The sequence below is a fragment of the Sparus aurata genome, chromosome 24 (genome assembly GCF_900880675.1).
Source record: "Sparus aurata chromosome 24, fSpaAur1.1, whole genome shotgun sequence".
In the NCBI taxonomy this organism is placed as follows: Eukaryota; Metazoa; Chordata; class Actinopteri; order Spariformes; family Sparidae; genus Sparus; species Sparus aurata.
The window spans coordinates 469,109-491,814 of NC_044210.1; the positions used below are offsets into that span (position 1 = coordinate 469,109).

General features: G+C 39.4%; 1 protein-coding gene across 2 annotated transcripts in view; it reads right to left on the reverse strand.

Moving 5' to 3' along the window:
* Positions 1-22,706, reverse strand: part of septin12 (septin 12) — a 102,154-nt gene that overhangs the window by 47,394 nt on the left and 32,054 nt on the right. The window contains exon 1 of one of the 2 annotated variants that reach the window (XM_030409391.1): positions 1,832-1,917. The exons of the other annotated variant lie outside the window; for it this stretch is intronic. The gene's annotated coding sequence lies outside the window, so the exon portion shown is untranslated. Of the gene's footprint in view, positions 1-1,831; positions 1,918-22,706 lie in introns of those variants that run through there. 2 annotated transcript variants of the gene reach the window in all.

Sequence of the window (22,706 nt, forward strand, 5' to 3'; positions counted from 1 at the left end):
GGAACGGGAACTCAGCTTTCTTTAAGAACAGAAACACTCTTAAAAGGCAAAGCGTCACTTGGACATAACCTAAAGGATATGTCAGTGATATTATTTTTCCTTATTGCCAAAGAGCTCCATTGTTGTCATTAAAAAAACCAAACAAAAAAAAACCACAAACATCAATGGGTGACACTGTTGCACTGGATCACAGGTTCCTCCACTGCCATGAACTGCCACAGATATTGTCAAGCCTGGAAAAACTCACAAAAGGACCAAATATCAAATCCTTTTCTTATTTTCACCAGGCGCTCAGTGAACACGGCTAATTATGTGACAAGAGGGATCAACTGAGACCAACAGCTGCCAATTTGAAGACTTACACAAATACAGTTTACTGAAGACAGCACCAAGGTGGTTTTCCTGCCAGGTTTGGCTAGTGGCAACCTGGGACCTAATTTTATTCAGCTATATGACAGCTAATGTTATCTGCATGACTAAACAAGAATGTGGTAACTGTCTAAGAGGAGCTAAAGTCTAAAGGCTATTGTCTCTATCAAATATGATCCAGTTAAGTTATACATTTGTGGTTTTGTACAATAATCAGTGAGGCTTGCACCCAACAACATCCTGCCAAGGGACTGTTGGGTCTTGACAGGTGTATGCACTTTACTGAGTGCCAGTAAAGTTTTATTTTATTATTCTACTTCTCTTAATCTACTTGATAAGTATTATTTTTACACTTAATTATTTATACGCTTAACAGTCATCTGTAAAGCACTTTGAATTGCACCAACATGTATGAAAGGTGCTTTGTACATAGAGGTCAATTCTAATTATAATAATTATTTTAGTAATTATAATAATAACTTTATGTACATCACACCTTGAAAAACAGAATTTGCACAGTGCACTGACAGACAAGCAAAAGCAGGGAACTCAGGGAGAAAGATATAACAGAATTAACACACAAGAGTTAAGCCAAACAAAGAAGCCTAGTCTAGGGAGAAATTAAAACAAGAAGGCAACCAAAATGTCAATATGAGGAATTAAAAGTAAAAGGAATACAACTAAATCACAAAATCACAAAAAGTAATGCAAATAAAGGAATACAATCCACAAAGACCAACAAGAAGGTATCAAAAAGAGGAACTAGAAACAGATAGATATATAAACAGAATCTAAAGAGATTAAGAACAGTGAAATGAATTAAAGGATAGAAAGACCAAATATCTATTTTAGAGTTGTGACAGCACATAAAAGTAGGTTTGTATCAGTGATTTAAAAGAGGTTACTAATAAATTGAAATATGTATTATTCCAATGTTCCCCACACTACTTCCTTCTGTTTGAGTAATGTTTGAGAAAAACTACAGCTGTCAGCTGTTCTCGAGCCTTATTTGCAAAACTAGTGTGTCTTCATTTTCATTCTAGGCCCAACTTATCCCCAAAATGTTCATTACTATACTGTGCCTAAACATTATGTTATTAGTTATTATTAATTATTAATTACAACCAGACTAAAAAGTCCTGTCTGTCACACCCTCATTTCCAATAAAGATTAATTTGTCTGCATTTTAGTTCAAATGTTATCAATAGACTCTGCTCTATGTTCCATTAGCTGAGATGTCAACATACTCACAGCTGACAAGCATGCAAACTAGTTTTCACATGTTCAGATCTGAGGCACCGACATTGAAATGTTCTCACTAAGTAACAACAAGTGTAAAGTGCCCCCTAACAGTGTAAAGCAGCACATGAAAAGACTCAGGCGCTTGAACACAGAGGACTGTGGCTCAGTTAAAAGCTATTTAAAAAGGCAGATAATCAGGAACGCGATGTCTGTTCTTTACCTGGTATGGAGGGAGACACAGCAGTCAGCAGTGACACATATGGCCAACTGGGCAGGATGTCATATCACTGCCTGTGTGTGTGTAGAGGCGTGGCACTGCGTGTGTGTCTCTGTGTGTGTGTCAGAGGATGATGCATTTCCTGGCATGTGAGAGAAACTGTTTCCTGGTTAGATCTTCTGCTGTCTATATTTCTCAACAACACATACTGCGAGGTGACAAGAATGGTATTAAATGTATATTTCCCTATGTGCATATCAATGAATATTCTTAGTCATCAAGGTCATGGTAATTCTGAACTGAAGAAGCCTCTTGGAAGAGAGGGGAAATGTCTTCAAGAAATTGAAACAAGTCCAGCTGCCTATTATTTCAGATTTTGAAGGCTGAAGTTACCCCTATCAGGGTAATTGGTAGTAAATAGTTGCATATTTTCACTAGAGCCTGACCATTACTTGATTTTCGAGATACGACTATTCACATATTTTTGCAATAAACCCTTAAAGGTGATTATTAAACACTTTTATCAAACAACTTTACTGGGAATTAAATCAATATACATGACCTAGTGTCTTTTTTCTGTATTATAATCCTGAAAAAATATCAGTGCATATCAGACAACAAATATGCATGATATAGATATATCTAGATTTTTTAAATGGCATCAGCCGCATACGAAGCAACTGGTAGCTCCTCCAAATTCTGCTCCATTTTTAAGTCATTCTTTTGTCTTTATTTCTGAAAACACCCAATGCCTATGGCAAAAATACTTTCATCAGCATTGAGGAAGAAAGCAGGTGTTTTGGAATAAGAGCAGCAGACTTTGAGCCCATCACTGCCCAATGCATCTCTCGACCATACCAATGGGACTGTCCCAGGGTGGAAGAGAGTCAGAATAGGACTCCAGCATCCAACATAGTTTCAAGGATGCTCCTAGTGTTTGTCCAGATATGGAAAAGTAAATGGACGAATGCGATTAGGGCAGATCAAACAATGTGAAATCACGTTTTTTTCTCCACCACAACAACTCAAGCTGTTGATGGTTAGGAGCTTTTCTTCCTTTTTTCCCTTAAATTTCCCCCACCAACGGGCCCTGCCACCCGTTCAATGTGCTCAGTTGGCCGAACACAGAAACAGAAACTAGGGCCACACTCACTAACAGGCCCAATATTGGCTGACAGGCTTGTCAGGGTCCTAATAATATTTAGACTTAGACCTAGGGGTCAGCTCTGGAGCTGTGTGCGGCTCTTTCATCACTTTGACGTGGCTCCCTGAAGCTTTGAAAAAAAAAATGTGAATCAATTATGTATTTAAATAAAATAAATGTTATGTTATATATTTAGTTTTTTCAATGTAATAGTTACTGTTTTTGAGATTGAGGCGATCTTGTAACATTAAATTAAAAGGTGTTTCAATATTTTGTCGTTCACACCTTGCATGTGACATCTGTTGCCACCAGGCGACTGACTTGTTTTGAATTTTCGGCCCCGGTAGGCTACCATGGATAAAGCCAAAAAAAAGAAAAGTCTCTGACGAAAACAGAACGTTTAATGCTTCATGGACAGACTCATTTGCTTTCACTGCTGATGAGGCTGGTTTGCCTGTATGCTTAATATGTGGCGAGAAGTTAGCAAACAACAAAAAATCTAATGTTGAAAGACATTTCCAGACTAAAAAAGCCTTTGCTGAAATATACCCAGCTGGAGATGAAAGAAAAAGAGCCGTTTCGGAACTGCTTTGGAAAGCTGATCAGAGCAAAAGTGCTTTGAAGAGGTGGGTGAAATCTACAAATTCAAGTACTTCTGCTAGTTTTGTGGCAGATCAGTAGATAGCCAGGCACAGGAGGCCATTCACAGATGGACAATATATAAAAGAATTGCTCATCAAGAAATCACAACACCTATTCTCAGATTTCAAAAACGAGTGAAATTCTTCAGAAAATTAGAGATATGCCTCTCTCTGCAAAGACTGTCAAGGACAGGACCATAAAAATGGCAGAACACACTTGTCAACAAATAAAGGACATTAATTCGGCTCCAGCGTACTCAATCACGTGTGATGAGTCAAAAGACGTAAGTGATATTGAGCAAATGGCGCTCTTATGCAGATATGTGAATTCTGCTGGGCCACAGGAAGAAATCATTGAATTGATACCACTTCAAGGCCAAACACGGGGGGAGGACATGTGTGAGGCTGTGTTGGATTGTTTAAAAACCAAAGAAATAAACACCAAACACCTGGTGTTAGTGGTTACTGATGGGGCACCGAGTATGACAGGAGCACACAAGGGGTTTGTGACTTTACTTCAGATGTCAATGGATAGAAAGCTGCTCACGTTTAATTGCATCCTGCATCAGGAGGCTTTGTGCGCTCAAACATTTCCTCCGGAATGCACAGAAGTGATTAATCTTGTCATTCAGATAGTGAACAAAATAATGGCAAAAGGATTAAACCACAGACAGTTCCGTTCATTATGAGAAGAAGTTGAAAGCGCATATTCTAAACTCTTGCTTCACAACAAAGGTTGTGGCTGTCCAGAGGGGAGGTGCTGAAATGGTTTGCTGTGTTTCGGGAGCGCATAAAAACTTTCCTGGAAAGCCAAGGGCTCATCTTTCCTGAGCTGGAACAGCCAGATTGGCTGGAAAAGCTGCACTTCATGGTGGACAGTGCACCTTAACACGCTGAACAAAAGTCTTCAGGGGAAAGGAGGCACAGCCCTGCAGATGCTGGAGGAGGTTTTGGCATTTGAGCGCAAGATGACAGTTTTTGCCAGAGATGTACAGAGAGGTACGCTGTCTAACTTTTCCTCTTTGAGAGAGTTCAAAGAAGCACATAATCAGATAAACTACAAGCATTTGCAGCGTGCAATCATTGCAATGCAAACTGCGTTTGGAAAAGAATCTGCGATATCAGAGAGGAAAAAAACACGTTATCCTTTCCTGTCACGTCCCTGACCACCGATCCATCCCTGTTGAATATGACTGCATTTACAGGTGTAAGTCAACCCAATCTTGAGATCGAATTGGCTGACATGGCTGATTAAGACATATGGGTGTCTAAGTTCAGAAGCTTGACAGCTGATCTTGAGGATGTTGCTCGTCAAAAGGCCAGTCTTGCACAGAAGCACCAATGGAGTGATATTGAAAACCTCTCCAAACAGACAAACTTGTGTTCGAAACATGGAATGCCATTTCTGACACTTATATGAACATGAAAAAGTATGCATTTGGAGTCCTGTCGATCTTTGGATCCACATACTTATGCGAGCAGGTTTTCTCCAGCATGAACTACATAAAAAGCAAACATCGCTCCCACCTCACAGATGACAGCTTGCAATCCTGTGTGAAGATCAATGTGACGTCTTACAGCCCTGATATGGATAAGCTATGCAGTTAAGATCGGGAGCAGAAATCACATTAACCAGGTGAAAGAAATAATTTAATAAGCTATTATTTTATAAATATATATTTTTATATTGAACCCTGAACTGACGTAGTTTTGATTTATTTTCAGGTTGACAGTTGACTGCTGTATGCGACTGGGAAAAAAAGAGAATGACGGCGCACTGAAATAGAATATAGTCAAAATATAAACCGCATTTTCTTTTGTATTTGCTCTTTTTAATTAAAGTGAATATGCTACAGCTGTATGATTTTGGAATGTTTGAGCGGGCTGATTTCTTAATTTTTTCTATTTCAGAAATAATAAGGTACTCAAACTTCAGGCCTGCATTGTGTATTTTATTTATGTTGAAATGGAAAAATTACCATTTTGCAGTTTCTAACATACACTGAATTTGTTTTCAATAACTAGATAGTGGTGCTGTGGTGATGAATTTAAACACGTTTGGTGTTCCACCTACTGTTCTTTATTTCTTCCCATGAATTACTTTGGTACTGAACACTGACAGGTGATTGCATTGCAACATCAGCCACATTGTACTACTCTCAGATGCATTCCTATCCCACATCTTCATCCCACACTTCAGAAATATAGCTGCTCAATGAACTTCCCCTGTACGACTCCATGATGTTACAAAATATTTCAAGTTGTAGTAGTAGCAGTTACAGAATGGCCACTATACTTAGTGTTATGCAGCATATTATAAAATAATCACCACTTATGTAACAATGTATCAGCAGAATCTTATTGTACTTGGGGAAGGTATGACTATTATTTACTTGTTTAAAGCATTTTGAGTCTTACAGTCCAGTGATTTATTTTAAAATAAAACATTTTCTAGAAATCAAACATTAATGAAATAACAAGAAGATTGTAGCAGTACTGGCAACATATTTTTTACAAGAGTAATAACTCAACACAATAACTACATTGGCATTCTTTTTTTTCACTTTTTGAAAGAAAATAAAAGTTTAAGGACTCAATTATCAACTGAAATGACTTGATAAGGGGCTTTCTTCTTACCGAACAAATCGTCACATTGGAAATAGATTGTATGTTTAGTCTGAAAAGTATTCTGCATGGCTGTCGAACTAGGCTGTTTCCCTCTAAAATGCAGTGGAGTAATTTAGTAAAAATGCAGTGGAGTAATTTGGTACAATTTTGAGGTACTTGAGAATTGAGAATTGATTAATAGTTAAAGAAACGTGGCCTTAATTTTATTATAAAATATTTTATTAATCATCAAAACCAGATTGAGATACCTAGTTAGACTGATAACTGGGTCAATAAACAGATTTAGCATCATCTATCAAAGCTCTAAAATGAACTAGAATTATCTTATTAACTACAATTATGTAGCTTTTGTTTAATCAACCATATTTCTTCTACTGTTCTTCCCCTCCTTTCCCAATCCAGACCAGACCCCTCCATTGCAGGTTCAACCTGGCTGTTCCTGTCCTGGACAGGTTTTTTAATAATGGTGACAACAGGCAGGATTTCAGGCTGAGTAGAGAGTCACTGGCAGTGCTGCTGAACCTTCTCCAACAGGATCGGAGACATGGATGGGGTGCCACGATAGAGAGCTTAGTGTTTATGGAAGTTAAATCATGTCATTAATCAAGAGCATAGATTTTCAGTTTGAGAGCATGATTTCATTCCTTTTCAGTGACACAGCTCCTTCGCGTGCTCAGATTTTTTCTCCTCATGCTCACATTTTGTGCTTGCATTTAAATTTCTTCTGCTTTCTTTCAAAATGTCTGCTTAAAGTAAAAAATCACATGCCTGTGTTCACATTTCTCCTTCTTGCAAACAAAAATGTCGCTCGCATTCAAATGTGCCCTCTGCGCGCTCAGATCTAAGTGCACGCGCTGAGAACACACACCTGCTCACAGGTCAAGTTCTGCTCTCGGATCTCTCCTCTGCTCACGGATTTTTCTTGTGTATCAACACTGGCAACCAATAGAAGGCCGGCTACTGTTGACCAATCAGATTATACCCGCTTCTTTGCGGATGCGTTCGCTGTACTTCAAGGAGCGTCGCATACGGGCGGGCACTGTTTCTACCGGGTTTGTCTACTTCGGTCCTCAAGGCTGTTAAATGTGGTGGTTCCCTTTATTTATGACGACTTTTGGAATAAAATATCAGTTAATCAATACACGAGCACCTGTGCTTTTCATTACAGTAGCTACATCAACATAAAGTAGAACAATAGCGACTCTACTTTCGCCATATTAGCCAATAGCCAGCTACCCAGGCAGCCTTCATGCGGCGTTGTGACATAATTGGCCTTCAAATGTGGCCTCCGAAGGATGCAGACTCTGAATTGAGATACAGCCTTTGTGTGTCTGGCTGACGCTCCGCATGCACAGCTGCAGATCATCCACTAATCAAAACTCAAAATTATATCTCCCTGGTTCCTCACTCCAGTCTTTGTCAGTTCACCTACGTGGTCCACTTTTCATCTGCAGTCCTCATCAGCCTCCTTCGACCACTCTCCTGCCAGCAGGCCTCCTTGCCTGCTCCGCAACAACCTCTCTACATCAGAACCTTTCTACAATAAAATCCAATCTTAAACTCAACTTTATCCGTGTTCTGCTTTTTGGGTCCACTACTTTGACAGACAACAGTACAAATTTATCAGTCATGGAACCAGAAGACACGGAACCGGATTCAGCAGACATCTACCTAGCACTCTCCAATCAGGGATCATTACTGGGACAACAAGACCAGACTCTGTCAGACAGCAATCAAGCTCTGGTAAACCAAATTACTCTGTTAACTAATCAGGCAGCTATTTTAGCCTCCCAACTCTCCCCACAAGCTCCAACAACTCAACCCAGTCTACCTGCTTCTCCTGCATCAACTCAGTCCAGAGAGTTATATGTTCCTGACCCAGAGCCATATGCCGGAGAACATTGGAAAAAGAGGGTCTCTTCCTTCAATGTTCACTGTTTTTTTAGCCAAGGGCTGCTGTAAGTGTATTGTCTAGCTCTTGGTGCTATTGTCAGCTTATCCTCTGGCTTTCATCCCAAGACTAATGGTCAAAGAGCTAACCAGGACCTGCAGGCCAGCCTGAGGTGGTTACTGCCACTAATCCCTGCTCCACTGTGCTGTGTTTTTGTCATCTGATAAGCCTAGTTAAAAAAAATATTCAATTATTTCAGTTAAATGTTATGAGTAAGATATCTGAGAAGAGAGGCAATGTGCAATCATCACAATGATGAAGGAATGTTGAGTGTGTATCTCTGAACAAGCATTAACATGGAAACAAAAAAGAACAGTCAGCAGCAAACGGATACTACTGACTATACATGTGTGTATGTGTATGTGTATGTGTATGTATATATATATATATATATATATATATATATATATATATATATATATATATATATATATATATATAATATATACATATTAACAATTTTTAGCTCCTGTAGTTTCAGAACATGAACCATGCTTAATAAATGGGCACATGGTGACACTATCTGCATTTCAAACTCACCATTATTTAAAATTAGTATACATAAAAAAATAACACATTTCATCTAGTGTTTTTACTCAGCTAAATTTGCCTCTGAAAAAAGAAATGACTTGCTTCAGCAGATTTCATTATAAAATGAAAGCTATTCTGCTCAGTAGACAGATCACAGGCAATTAATTCCTCACACTTGCAGCTATACTAAAAACTGCACTGGGGACATTCTTTAACCATAATCATTATTAATACTACCAAATTAAACAACAACTGCAAGCTTAATCCTATAGGCCCTTACGCTGATTATGAAATTAGCTTGTAGACACAGGTTTTCTTACATCCGGGTAAACCTGGTAATTAACTAATGAGCAGTTAACGTGTTGCCTTTCTGTTAGACACAATTTTGTTTCGAAGCCGGAACAGAAGTTACTAGTGAGTGATCCATCTTGCTTCTTTCTGATCTCTGATAAGCTGCACATGCTCAGTACTATTGAGGCAGCTGATCACACAGGGTCAGACCACATGGAAGCGGCAAACAACAGTTACTGAATCTTTAACTTAAGTCTCTTATAACTCAATACCAACCGAAAGATGTTCAAATTCTACTTGACAGAAAGATATTACTAAATTTGATTTATTATTGTTTGTTTTTTGGCCAGTGTGACTTGAAATATGACCAATGTGTTTTGATTGTGCTTGAAGTTATCCACTCAAAACAACTGCAGTTCCAAGGATTCCTGGCTGTCCCTAGACACGGGATTAGAACCATGGATTACGAGAGTCATGCTTAAATTGTTGTGGCTGGAGAACCTGTGGAATATGATAAGGCACCTAGCTCGAAGAGTCGCTGGTCTGCAGCACAATGGTGAATTAACAAGGACTCAGTGTTTCCCCCAGGTGGTAAAAAAGCACACCTGCACAATTGCTCTACAGGCAGTGAACTCAAGCAGGCAGGCATGCTTGTTTACACACACACACACGCGTGCATACACGCATGTATACGGAAACATCATAGATCATAGCTGACATATTCTGTAGTATAAGCCTGTGTAGACTTAAGGATGGTCCATAGACACAAATCAAATTTGTTAATGCTACTTATACAACCAAAGAAACTCTGAATGATTATAAAACTACTGGTACATATCTTGTTTAATGCCCTCAACCATTGCTGGCCCATCCAGCAGACATCACATTACACTTTACTACACATTTTTTTTAAAAGAAAAGGTAAAAGGGCTAAAAGGGGTCTGTGGGAACTGAACTTTAGTTTAAGCTAACTCAACTTCAACATTCGCAACCTTTTTGAGTCACAAACCCCCAATAAAGTCTTAGTTTTAAAATTTTCTATTGACACTTTTGGCCATGTAAGTTAACACCGAGCAGCATAGAGTTTTTTTCCATTACCTGTTTTAGACTCAATTCACATTGTATCTGCTGTTGCAGCAAAAACACAGGTTTTCCTATTAATTTTAAAGAGTGTAGTCGGTTTTAGCTGTGGTAGAGGGTGCTGCAGGTGGTTCCCCCACCAAAAAAACACTGCCGGCTGCAGCTGAAAAGTTGAATCCGACTCAGCGTTTGGAGAAACGGAGAAATTTATGGAAATGCAAATCCCAGCTGTGCTGGGCTGATATGCTGAGTCAAACCAAATCAAGCTGAGCCAGCACATGTGGATAGAAAAGCCCCATGAGTGAAGTCACACTCACAGCTCTGAGGGAGGGGAGTGGGGAAGACAAAACCAGCAAGGTTTGGGACTCCCTGGCTTTTCTCATGAGAACCACGAACATTTGTCACAATGACATTACACACTCAATCATTTACAGAATACTGAGCTTGTGAAGGGAAAAATATTAATTAAATGAATACAAACTCACAAAAATAGCCAATCAAATGTCTATTTAACTTACAGCAAGTTAATACTTGTCACTGGAAATAAATGTGCACACAGATTCAAATTGCATCCCATCCTGTGGGGGGCAGCAATGTACCACAAGGAATCTAGGCTACATAAGAAGAACAAGAGGAATGTGGTTGTAAGCCTGAATCCATGCAGGCCTGATGTTGGAGGGCTTTTCTCACCCACTATATAACCACTATGTGGTTTGGAATGAATGTTTTTGTGGTTGACCCTCCACGCAGACTGGGTAATGATTAATAACTGATATGAGTGGATAGGGGACGGTCTTGTTTTAATGCAGGGATAAATATTGATATTCTTTGATAAGTAGCTTCTGACTGTCATGATTGTGGACTTTTTGTGGGGTTGTTTCTATGTGCTTTGTGTGCTGGTTGTTCTGTGCTGAGGCTGAGGTATGGTTTGCGTGGTAAGCTGGAGCTCCTGCACTTCACGCACCTGCAGCTCATCTAATGATCAAGCACTAGATTACATATTCTGGTCATAGCTACACACACTGCCAGATTGTTTCCACATTACTACATGGTATGAATGGACTCCAATGTCAATGTCAGCCCACAAGTTGGTCAAGACTTATCTTAGCAATTGTTACATTTCGCCAATATTTTCAACATATATCCAGGTTAATCCTCATCACTTAGGTGACCCCCCTGGTCAGTGCCACCGAGAAGTTTTGTCGTCAAAAAGTACTAAAGACATATCATATTATATCCATCTTTATTACTCATGGGATTTATTTATAGATTATTATAATATCATTTCCCAAAGATTTTAATTATGTACTTTTCTTGTGAATATGTTATTTACATTTCACTTTGTTTAGTGTCTTTTTTCTGGATGCAATTTCCCCCACGTAAACTCTAACCTGACCATTTTATCTAATTTTACTTAATTCATAGCTTTGATTATGTGGTTTATGATGTAGCAAGTGACTTTCAATCTCCATGTAATGTATTTCTGACATATGTCAGTGTTTCTGTTGACTGACCAATGTAACATTATTGTAAACTAATTACATCTTTGTAGCAAAGCTGCCTCTTTCTCAGTAGGTCAGCTCAATTTATGTGAATTATTCAGTTTAAAATTGCCCTCTGCAAAAAAGCTTGTGGTTTATGGTAGGGCTATATTTTTCCCACACTAAAAACTTTAATTACACCATCAGTCAGATTATTTTCTGATATGCTTCAATGTACAGGCACAATCAGCACAAGTCCTTTACTCAGTAATCATTATTAGTTACTCTGTTATAAAGTGTCACTGCAATGGCGAGCGTGAAGTTTCACTACATTCGTGTTAATATAAGTGTTGAATTTTCCGCTGTATTGCCGAAATACGTATTGCCTTTGACAGAAATACATTAATCAGTGCTGGAGAAGAAATCACAGGTTATGCATTAAGAGCAGAAGACTTTGAGATAATCACTGCACACTTCACTCAGTATAAGAGACATGCTAATCTAGTTTTGATTTAAGGCTGCTCCTAGCCAATGTCTGCTTGCAGGAAAATTAAATGGACAAATGGAAAGTTAGACTGGTCAAAAGTAACAGGAAATCAGACTTTTACATTTGACAGGTGGTCTGTGTTCAGAGCCTCAAAGTGCAGGACTACAGCTGGATGAGGAGAGGTGGACTCACACGCAATCAAGAGTGATGGACAGTGTTTACCTGCTTTTAAACCTTCTATATGAAGACGATGAGCATATTATTCTCTATCTTGTTGCTGTTGTTAACATTCCCCCAGATTAAAAGATGCACAACAAAATGTTTTCTTAGATGCGCGTTTATGATTAAATGTTTAATAGCCGAAATAACTGTACATAGGTTAGCATGAAGGAGTTACTTTCTTTAATTTTGTTATGCAACCCTGTGTTGTACTATGACACAACTATCACACAAAGTATCTGACACAGACGGACATTAGCCAGGCCCCCGAGTACCATTGTCCTCTTCCCTGTGGAGGTTCCTAAGCCATAGATCTCTTCTTCAAAAGTCACTTTTTGGGGAAGTAAAATTAATCAAAACCTTTTTTAACTGTTTGTTGTGCAAAATGTGATGCGGTAGGCTATTACACTGTACATTTTAAAAGGTCATTTTTAAAAAGTCAGTAAGCAGATTACCCCAGAAAAACCAAGTAAAGTATTAATTGAAGTGAGCTGAAAAGTTTGAACAAGTTAAAAAGATTAGTCTACTTTGTCAGATTTGACAGAGTAGGCACTGTGCCACTAGTTTCTTCAACTTGTTGTCACAAAGAGGGGAGAGTGAAATATGTCTACTCACATGTACGAGCACAACAAAGGTTACAACCGGGGGAGTGAGTTTGTCCCCAAAAAACTGCAATTGCTGCAAATTGACAGCATTATGCATTCCAGCCAAATGATAAGGGAAAGAAATTAAACCAAGACAAGGCTATGTGCAAGATTTGCATGAAGAAGGTGACAGCTGGAGATGTTAATACTTCAAATCTATGTGCCCATCTCAGAATCAATCACCCACTAAGTGCTGCGAGGATGGACATGGTTCTAATGCTACAGAACATGTATCATATTTTTGGTGTGTGAAAATAATGCAAATGTAATTATTTACATTAGTCTTTATTTGCATAGCACCTTTCACACAAGAAATGCAGCTCAAAATACTTTTACAAAATAAACAAATACATGAAATGCAGTAGACCTAAAAATTAACATAATAACATAAACTTTAATGTGACATAAGATGGAAAATTACAGTTGAAGTGCACTGCAGCAATGGCGAAAGACAGTATAGCAGTGATTTAATGTGATTTGTAATCAGCTGGTAGTTAATCCTGGGGAATGTTTAAAAGTATCAAAAACTAGATGCTGACCAATCATAACTGTAACTCTGAAGTCTGAACTGTTTCCTTCTGCTTTGCTGTTGTCCATATTATACAGCATAACAGGGATCAACATGGCTGTTGGCATGACTTAGAGCTTATTCTATGTTGGCAGAAAACAGTAGCTCTTTGTTGATAGAAAAGGCGGCACATTTGCTCCAAGGTAAGGGCGGCAATGTGCCGCCTTGTCTTTCTAAAAGGGAGGCGTAATATTCCTCCTTTTCCAAAAGCAGCCACCGGAGTCGGCGTTAACATGTGAAGTGACGTGAAGCACGAAGTTGGGCAGTGAACAGTGACAATGAATTTGTCTTCAAAATAGGAGCTTTACATTGCACCCCATTGGAACTGGGTTCTTAGCAGGGGGCTTTTAATTTGAAAGTAGCGACCGTTCGTAGCTTGCCAAATTGGCGGCTTGCTGCCCAGTATAAAAACGGCTAGTGTGAAAAGTGCTCAGGCATCACCAGCAGGGTTGTGAGGATCAGGGAGTTGATCTGCAGAGGAAGGCACACCCACCGAAAACAAACAGACACACCCAGGACTGCTACAGACACAGGATTATGTACACATGCAGCTGCACCTCACTGACCCACAAGAGCACGCAGACACGCACATTTGCAATGTCTTATCATGGGTAGTTCTTCATAGTACTATGGAGGCTTATAACCTGTTGATAGGAACATAGGTAATCGCTTCTCTATCTATCTTTTTTAACGTTGTATAATTTTTGGTATCTCTGTTTTCCCTCATTCACTTTTTTTTGTTTTCCAGCTGAAGCATAAACACCAAAAACAAACTAGGAGTGGATCTGTCTCCAAGCATATCACTCTATGACCGAAGCCGTTGAATAGTGTCCCACTTCCCCATGTTGTTTGCTCAATGAGCTGCATTGTCTGTAGGAGGAAACAAAGCTGAGGATGGACAAACATACACACATGCAGAGGATGTACGGGAAGGCCCTGCGCAAGTCTCTTCACCTCATTTCTTCATCCCGCCCTTGCCTGCTCCTGCTAGATTTCTGACCATTACCTCCCACTCCTGCATGCTGTGAGCTCCGCCTCTGCCCACTTCCTCAATGTGTGTTTCTAGTCCTGCCGCAAACATTTACGTCCAATCCCCCTCATTTGATTTGTTGCCAAAGAGAAAAGCAAAGGCAAATTTTTTGGTAATACTTCAGATTTAAACTCAATGCTAATAGAGAACCTGATAATGGGAGTTACCTTTCTGACAGGGTCGAGATGCAGGCTGTCACTCGCAGCTCTTCACAAACTTAATAAATCTACCCCAACATAATTATTTTTTAATAATAATAAGAAGAATAAGAATTTTAAATGCCCCAAATGACTGTTGTTTGCTCTGTTTAATTTTTGATAAATGTTAAGCTTGCGAAACTCAGTGAACAATGCATCTCTTGTGACTAGCCAACCCATATTTTGCTAATTAAAAGCTTTTAATGTGAGCAGCAGTCGGAAATGTCTGGTTTGCTTTTGTAGTAAATTAACACAGCACGCTACAGACATGTTTAAAAAACTGACTGTGGATTACCAGTGATGCTACATGCTTATTAGTTGGTGGGAAAGTTAGTTAACCTAGTAAGCTAGCAATTCAGGAACCTGCTGATTATTTTTTGATAGCCCCTCCAACCCACAGAAAAGGTTTAAACTGCCTGCAAGAATTGTATTTGGTCCCATGGTATCTGCATGATCCATATCTCAATTCAGGGCTCTAAAGTGCAGCTTTCATTGATGATAGCCAAATACACTAAAACTACTTCTGAACTATTAACTGGAATTTCTGTGTTGCCCACGATGGCATACTACAGTGTCAGTACAAGTGGTTAGCAGTTTTCTCACTTGTGAACAAACAGGGATATTTGCTACACCTACTGTGAATAACATTCAATTTAGATGGCTACAACTGTTCCACTCTTGCGTTTGTGAGAAAAAATCATAATAAACTCTCATTACTAACACTGAATCTGGCACCTCTGACATCTCAATAGTGTTCTTTTTATTTGAATAGAAGAAGAAACAGAAGAAACAATGTTCTAAATCTTGAGCAAATATGCCCAGTGAAATCCTGATTAAAAAGATCACTGGATCTCAAATACTTTATATGGCACTGTACCATAACTCATGTTGCAAATAATAGTGATCTTTTAATAATTTAATACAATCTGTGGCAGGCTCATTTGAAACTACTGTCATGTTTCTGAAGGGTTAACTCTGCTGTGGACGTCAAAGCAGAGCCAGGTTGTCCTGTAAATGCCTCCGAACAGTTTGAACTCACAAGTAACCATTATTATACCAAAGAGGCTCTCTCACAAACAAGTGTCTGTGCTACAACCCCCATTAGACACGCACACACATACTAAAGCGAATGAACACACTCACTTCCACAGAGGGGTCTATTAAAGATGAGTCAGGCTCTAAAGCTTTGCTCAGAGTACCACTTGAAGCTTTACAGTTTCCTGTTGATGTGAAGTTAAGTAATGTTCTGTGTGGCCCTGGGCACACAACAAAACCTTACATCACACACACACACACACACACACACACACACACACACACACACACACACACACACACAGCTCAACAGCTGGATAACCTCCAAGTTTTTAACAATTAGAATCGAAGAAAACATTTAATACATCAACACCAACTAAATCCAAATTTGTTTATCTAATTTATAAACTTTGCATACACTTCCATATTTCAAAGCCAGTGCTATAATGTGTAGTTTAAGCACTACAATATTTGCATATTTGCATGTGCTGAGACATTAAGTTGAAACTAGGGCTATACAAATATTAGCAATATTATCAAAATCGCGATATGGTGATGTGTAATATCCAAATTCACAGGGATGGCACCTACAAATTTTACTCACCTACTTACTGATGTAAAAATAAAAAAAAATAAAAAACACAAAAGAATGTATGTCTATTAAAATGTATGTTTATTTTTTAGTCTAGTTGAGTGTGTGTGTGTGTGTGTGTGTGTGTGTGTGTGTGTGTGTGTGTGTGTGTGTGTGTGTGTGAGTGAGTGTGTGTGGGTGTGTGTGTGTGTGTGTATGTATGTGTGAGTGATGTATGACCAAGATCCAGTGGTTCCATTTCAGTCATGTGCCCTCTCTAACTTAAATTAAATATGCCATAATTTGAAGGAATTTTGCTGAAGCATTTTGTCACATGATATCTCATTTACCTAGTGTCTTTATTCATTAGGAATGTATTCTTTACTGCTGTTTTTCATGTCTGCTTGTAAAGAAACTTTACCTTTACATGTTAAGGAACGTTGCTGTCTCACTCGTATTCATGGATCACTCAATAAATCAGCATCAGAGGATATCTATGAATCAAAGTTTATATTTCAATACCAAAACCTTTTGCAGCAATTTGCAGCCACTGTCATGTGACATTTCCACTTGCAATTAGAGACCTACCTGCACATCTGCGCTGAACATGAACACCCTGAAGAAAGGGGAACTGGGTGAAACACACTTCAATTCAATTTCCACAATTAATTCAACCATCATTATTGTCATTAAGATTGCATGATGACATTCCTGTTGTAATTACCAAAGCTAAATACACATAATAAAAAACTAAACAGACATAAAATATAAACTACTTACGGAGTTTTATCAACCTCAGAAACGACCGCACGACAACAATACACTGCAGTAAATGGATTCAAATATAAACCGCCACCAAAAAGCCACAAATAATGCTCAGAACAGCACCAAACTTCAGCAACAGTACAAATAGGGTCTCAGCACATAGTCTGGGGCATCTAACCTCCACTAGCTTAGCTGGATTTCTATTGGGAAGCTAAAAACAGATTTCAACTCTCCTCCATCAGCTTCCGGGTCGGGGAACGATTATCCAGTGCGGTTAGAAATGCTCAATTCCGTTCTTTGCCCTGACCGCTCTCGATAATAACTGTCATAAATTGGCAGATAAGACACATATGAACTTTGATTGCTTTTCCATGGAGTCATAATCAGACATTTTCATCCATGAGCAGCGGAACTCTACTGCACTCGGTAATTGAATCGTCGGGACTTCCCGCCAACAGGAAGCTGCTTCAGAAGAGTGGTACATTTTGTCAGCTTTTCAGTAGAAATCCAGCTAAGCTAGCGGAGGTTAAATGCCTTGGACTATGTGCTGAGACCCAATTTGTACTGTTGCTGAAGTTTGGTGCTGTTCTGAGCATTATTTGTGGCTTTTTGGTGGCGGTTTATATTTGGATCCATTTACTGCAGTTTATTGTTATCGTGCAGTCGTTTCTGAGGTTGATAAAACTCCGTAAATTAGCGATCTGCTAACTTGATCTCTCGAGAGGGAGTCTAACACAAGCCCTTTTTAGATAGAAAACGCGGCACATTTGCTCCAAGGTAAGGACGGCAATGTGCCGGCCTGTCTTTCTAAAACTGAGGCATAATATTCCTCCTTTTCCAAAAGCCGCCTCTAAGGTAGGCGTAAACATGTGACGTGACGTGAAGCTCGAAGTTGGGCTGTGAATGGTGACAATGAATTTGTCTTCAAAATAGGAGCTTTACATTGCACCCCATTGGAGTTTAGAACTGGGTTCTTAGCGGGGGGCTTTTAATTTGAAAGTAGCGACTGTCCTTAGCTTGCAGACACAACAACAAGCTAACACAACCAAACAGCTACAGAGACCGAGGAGACGCTAGCATCTCCTGGATCTCAGCGGCTGTCCAGTTGCTCATCTTAATGTCCGCGGATGAAATGATGGACTGACTGCTGTGATCAGCTGTTTCTTGGTTTTAAAACTCCCCGGCTGTAGGTCGCACAACAGTGCAGGTCATTGACACCTCCGCCCACCTCACGCAGAGGCCGGCACATTTCCGCCTCGTTTTTAGATAGCGGGCGAGGCGGAAATAAGTGTACCCTCTGAGGCGGAAATCGGCGGACCACAACAGACCCCCAATTTGCCGGCCTCTGTCTAAAACCGCGGACTGAGCCACCAAAAGGACGGGCAAATTGGCGGCTTGGTGCTCTGTCTAAAAATGGCTACAGTTTCACGGTGTGTTAGACCATGGATTAAATTTACACCGGAATATCCCTTTAAGATGGTATCCCACAGTAGCCTATAGTGACAATGAATCCCCTTTCCATCGACAGCCAGTATGAAAAGCAGACTTTTGTAGTGTAAAAAAATGAAGATTCTTGTCATTCAAATGCTGTCACTATTATATGTTTAGTCTACTAGCTGCTAGCACTATACTATTGCCACGATGCTTCACCAACCTGACTAGGGACTCGACTATGCTTATTTTGTGCCACATTAACTTACTGATAGACTTTCTAACTTGGCATCAGACATAGTTTCACGGTGGCATTTTATAACTTTCATATCTTGCCGCTTGGCAACCAGTTAACTCTCTGCAACTGAATAGCTAGCGCTACCTCCTGGCACTCTAGCTTATCATGCTACGCATCATTACTAGCCTATTCTGCAAACCTAAACGTAAGAAGAGGCATTGATAAAATCGTCTTGTGGGCAACTGCCGTTTAATAGACATCTGACAGATTATGTCAAGGTCCAAAAATTAAGCATTACCTGGTCATTGCTATTACAACACACTGCTGCCATTTGTCGAGTTCTTATGATTCTACAGCTGCACTGCAAGTTATCTGCCCTGCCTCTAGGAATCAAGTTTGGTGCTCTCAGGCTGCATTTTTTGTTTTGTAAAACAGGAGGCACCCACCCACCAATCAGAGAAAGAGATGTATGCAGGGAGGTTGTGCTTGATTTTACTGGCCCATTAGAGCCTGTTACCATTTTCCCCATCTCCAAACGAAACAGGTTTGCAAAAATAAAAGGATATACAACTTGAGGACTAAACGATAGAATGGGCTAAGGCAAGTTTTGGTTGGGTATGAGCCCCTACAAAAAGGGCTAGCCTTGCCACTGACCATGAAGACCCAGCCAGTTAGAACAAAGGATTTAGCCCAAATGACTCCATTGATAATTTGTTCATTAGTCTTGACAAAGGCTTTCCTTCTTCCAAGCAGTCCAGTTACACATTAAAGTTATTTTTGTGTTTCCATTATCAAATGTTTTGGATAGTATCAAATAGGGCTGCTCGATTATAGCAAAAATCATAATCACGATTATTTTGATTGATATTGTAATCACGATTATTAAAGACGATTATTCATTGATTTGAGAACAAGCACTTATTGAACTTTGAACTCTGGTATTTCTTTTAACACGGACTTGAAAAACAAGAAAAATGAAAATAAATAAGAGAAAAATATAACGATAAAATGAATTAAATAATATGTAAAAATAAAAAATAAACACTATCCCAGTGCGGCTCGACCATAGGTCCGTTGTGGTGGCAAATTATAATGCTGTTGACACTTCTCTTGCAACTTTTCCGTGACATTCGTCATAAAGGGCAGGCAGCGCAATTCTGCTGATATGGTGACTTGATGGTAACACATACCGCTTGTCAAATGTGTTAATCAGTTTATTGAACCCCGGGTCGCTAACGTTGTTGATAGGGCACATGTCTTTGGCAATCATGTATGTGACGGCATCCGTTATTTCTTTATGCCTGTGGGAGCTGGGTGGATATGTGGTGGCATTGTAAAGTGTGTCCTTAACTGAGGGCTGTGTGGTGTTGGCAGGAGTCGAGGAGCTTTTCACTTTTGTTCCTTCACTACTTGGTCATGTATTACTCTGTGTGTGGACTTTAAATGGTTAAATAAATTGGTCGTGTTCCCTTGAGGTGCAGACACGATCGCGTGACATTTCTTTCACAATATCTTCGTTTGTTCCGAGTCAGACTCCTCGAAACCGAAGTATTTCCACACCACAGAATTCGCTTTACCAGGCTGCATTTCTGCCATCTTCTACCGTCTTCCTCTACACGTTTTTTCAAAACACGCACTGGCAATACACACCGGCATGGCTGAAAGTGAAGATTTTCAGGCGGGGGCGGGGCGGAGCGGAGTGCACAGGTTTGCTGCATTTACCACACAAGACACGGCGTGCGGCAGAATGATCGATTTATTACGATTATCTTGTTTTAATGATTGAGGGAAGCCAAAATCGAAATCGAAATTGAAATTCAATTAATCACCCAGCCCTAGTATCAAAACCCGCTCCCTTTGGTTCTGCTTTCCGTTACCCTTTTGGTGAGATCCCCAGTACAATTATTCGACACTAAAAGGTGGGGTTGGAACACTGCACACCACTAATTACTCAGTTGGAACAACCACACTTGTCTCGTCTTCTGCATTTAGATGTATGATTCCCCAAACTCATTTCATTCATTCATGAGGACATGCATAGATCTTATTATTGAAAAAAATGAAGAAGGCAATAGGGGGCTTTCTTAATAGGCATGGGACGACATGAAAATTTCATGTCAACATTATCCTATTGGTTCTCATGTGAAAAGATGGTTATTTACATGCCACACTAATTTTTTAGTCACCAACAGATACACAGTACAAAGTTACTATGCTATCACCAGGATCTATTACCCACCGTTTGATAAGAACTACTTCTCATTCCACCTCGCATGCATAATGCAGCTCTTTAAATGCGTAATGCGTTGGGCTTTACTTTGATAATGGCAGACCACAAGCGCAGCCTCAGAACAGCTACTAAGTTGAATGCGATGTGTGTGGATGGGCTGTGAGGTAGTAGAGTTACTGCTAGGACAAGACAGACCTCAGGTCAAGAGATCCCTGCCTCCTTTTAAGAAGAATGGTATAATATATGATATTAACAAATAGTGACATAAAAAAGTAAGTGGTCAAAAAGTAGGTAATAAAAGAAAAACTAAATATTCTGAAAAAAATCTAAATCTAAAGCTCAAGTCTGTACAGAATTATACCTATTCTGAAGATGCTTAACCGTGAACTGTATATTGATATAGAGATTCTATATATTTCTCTACGTTATGTTTGTTATCTCTGAGAAGTCTTTAAATAAGAACTCATATTAATTAACTGAAGAAAAGATTAGTCTATGCCTAAGTTTCAATATGTAGCTATAATTTGAAATAGCCTACCAATCATGCTGGTATCGGCAACACTACCCAAAATCAGTGGTATTGCACATCACTAATCATGATTACCCCAATTTGCAATTATCTTGACAATGGAAATTCACCATGATCAACTTATTGTGAGTGTTTTTGCCAAGATCTTTGATAATATCATTTATTGTCACATTTGTATTTGCAACCCAGTAGTGCACCTATCACAATCCACACACCGAGCTCCAAGGGATCCTCTATAAATGTCGATGCCATTTTCCAGACATGTAAAGTCTATAAGAAGGCTGTGCTTTTGTATGTGTTGAACATAAACCAAAAGTTGGTAAGTAAATCCAAGCTAGGCTGCACACACACACAGACAGTGTCATTTACACATATGAGTGAGTAGGACACATCCATGACTAGGCCTGTATTTTTTCTGAACCTTCAGATTACATCATTCCCCTTAGAAGGGCTGGAACTGTCATTGGGACATGTACTAACCAGCCTCTAACCACACAACGAGTAACAAAGCAAAAATGTGTGTAACAAGATATCCCTCAATATTTTGGCCAAACAGCATAAAACAAGAGAGGAACAGCATGATACAAGAGAGGAAGGCAGATGAGGGAAATGGATTTCCTGTGGACTCACTGCTGAATCAATGCCACAATCATATAAAACCAAGGAAAATAGCCATCACACTGCTACACCACTGTTCGTTGGAGCAGCATGTTAGCATTTAGGCTGCACTTCTCTTCCATTCTTGTGCAACTATTCGCGCTAGGCAATGCGAAAAAAATTGAAATTTGCATCATTTGCACAAATTGCAAATGTACAACTTTAAGCAAAAGATTTGCATGTTGTGGGTCTTTGCTGTGGGCTCGATGGTGGTGGGGTTGCACTGCTCAGAGACACAAAGTATGATGGCTGTTTAGAGTGAGTACACACTCGCACAAGTAACGTGAATAATCACAAATGATCCTTCCATCCAACTCACATTATTAAGAAAAGGCAAAAAAATGTGCAATGTACTTGGTATGAGCACACCATTACAGTTTTCTTTGGGTATATTTTTGGAGGTGGACACACATTTTTGACATGTTTTGATCTGATTGATACAAATTCAAAGTCGGTGAAGTATGTTTTTATTACCATTCCTTTATATACACTTATGGAGAATGTGAGTGAATGAAACAAAAATTAGGCAG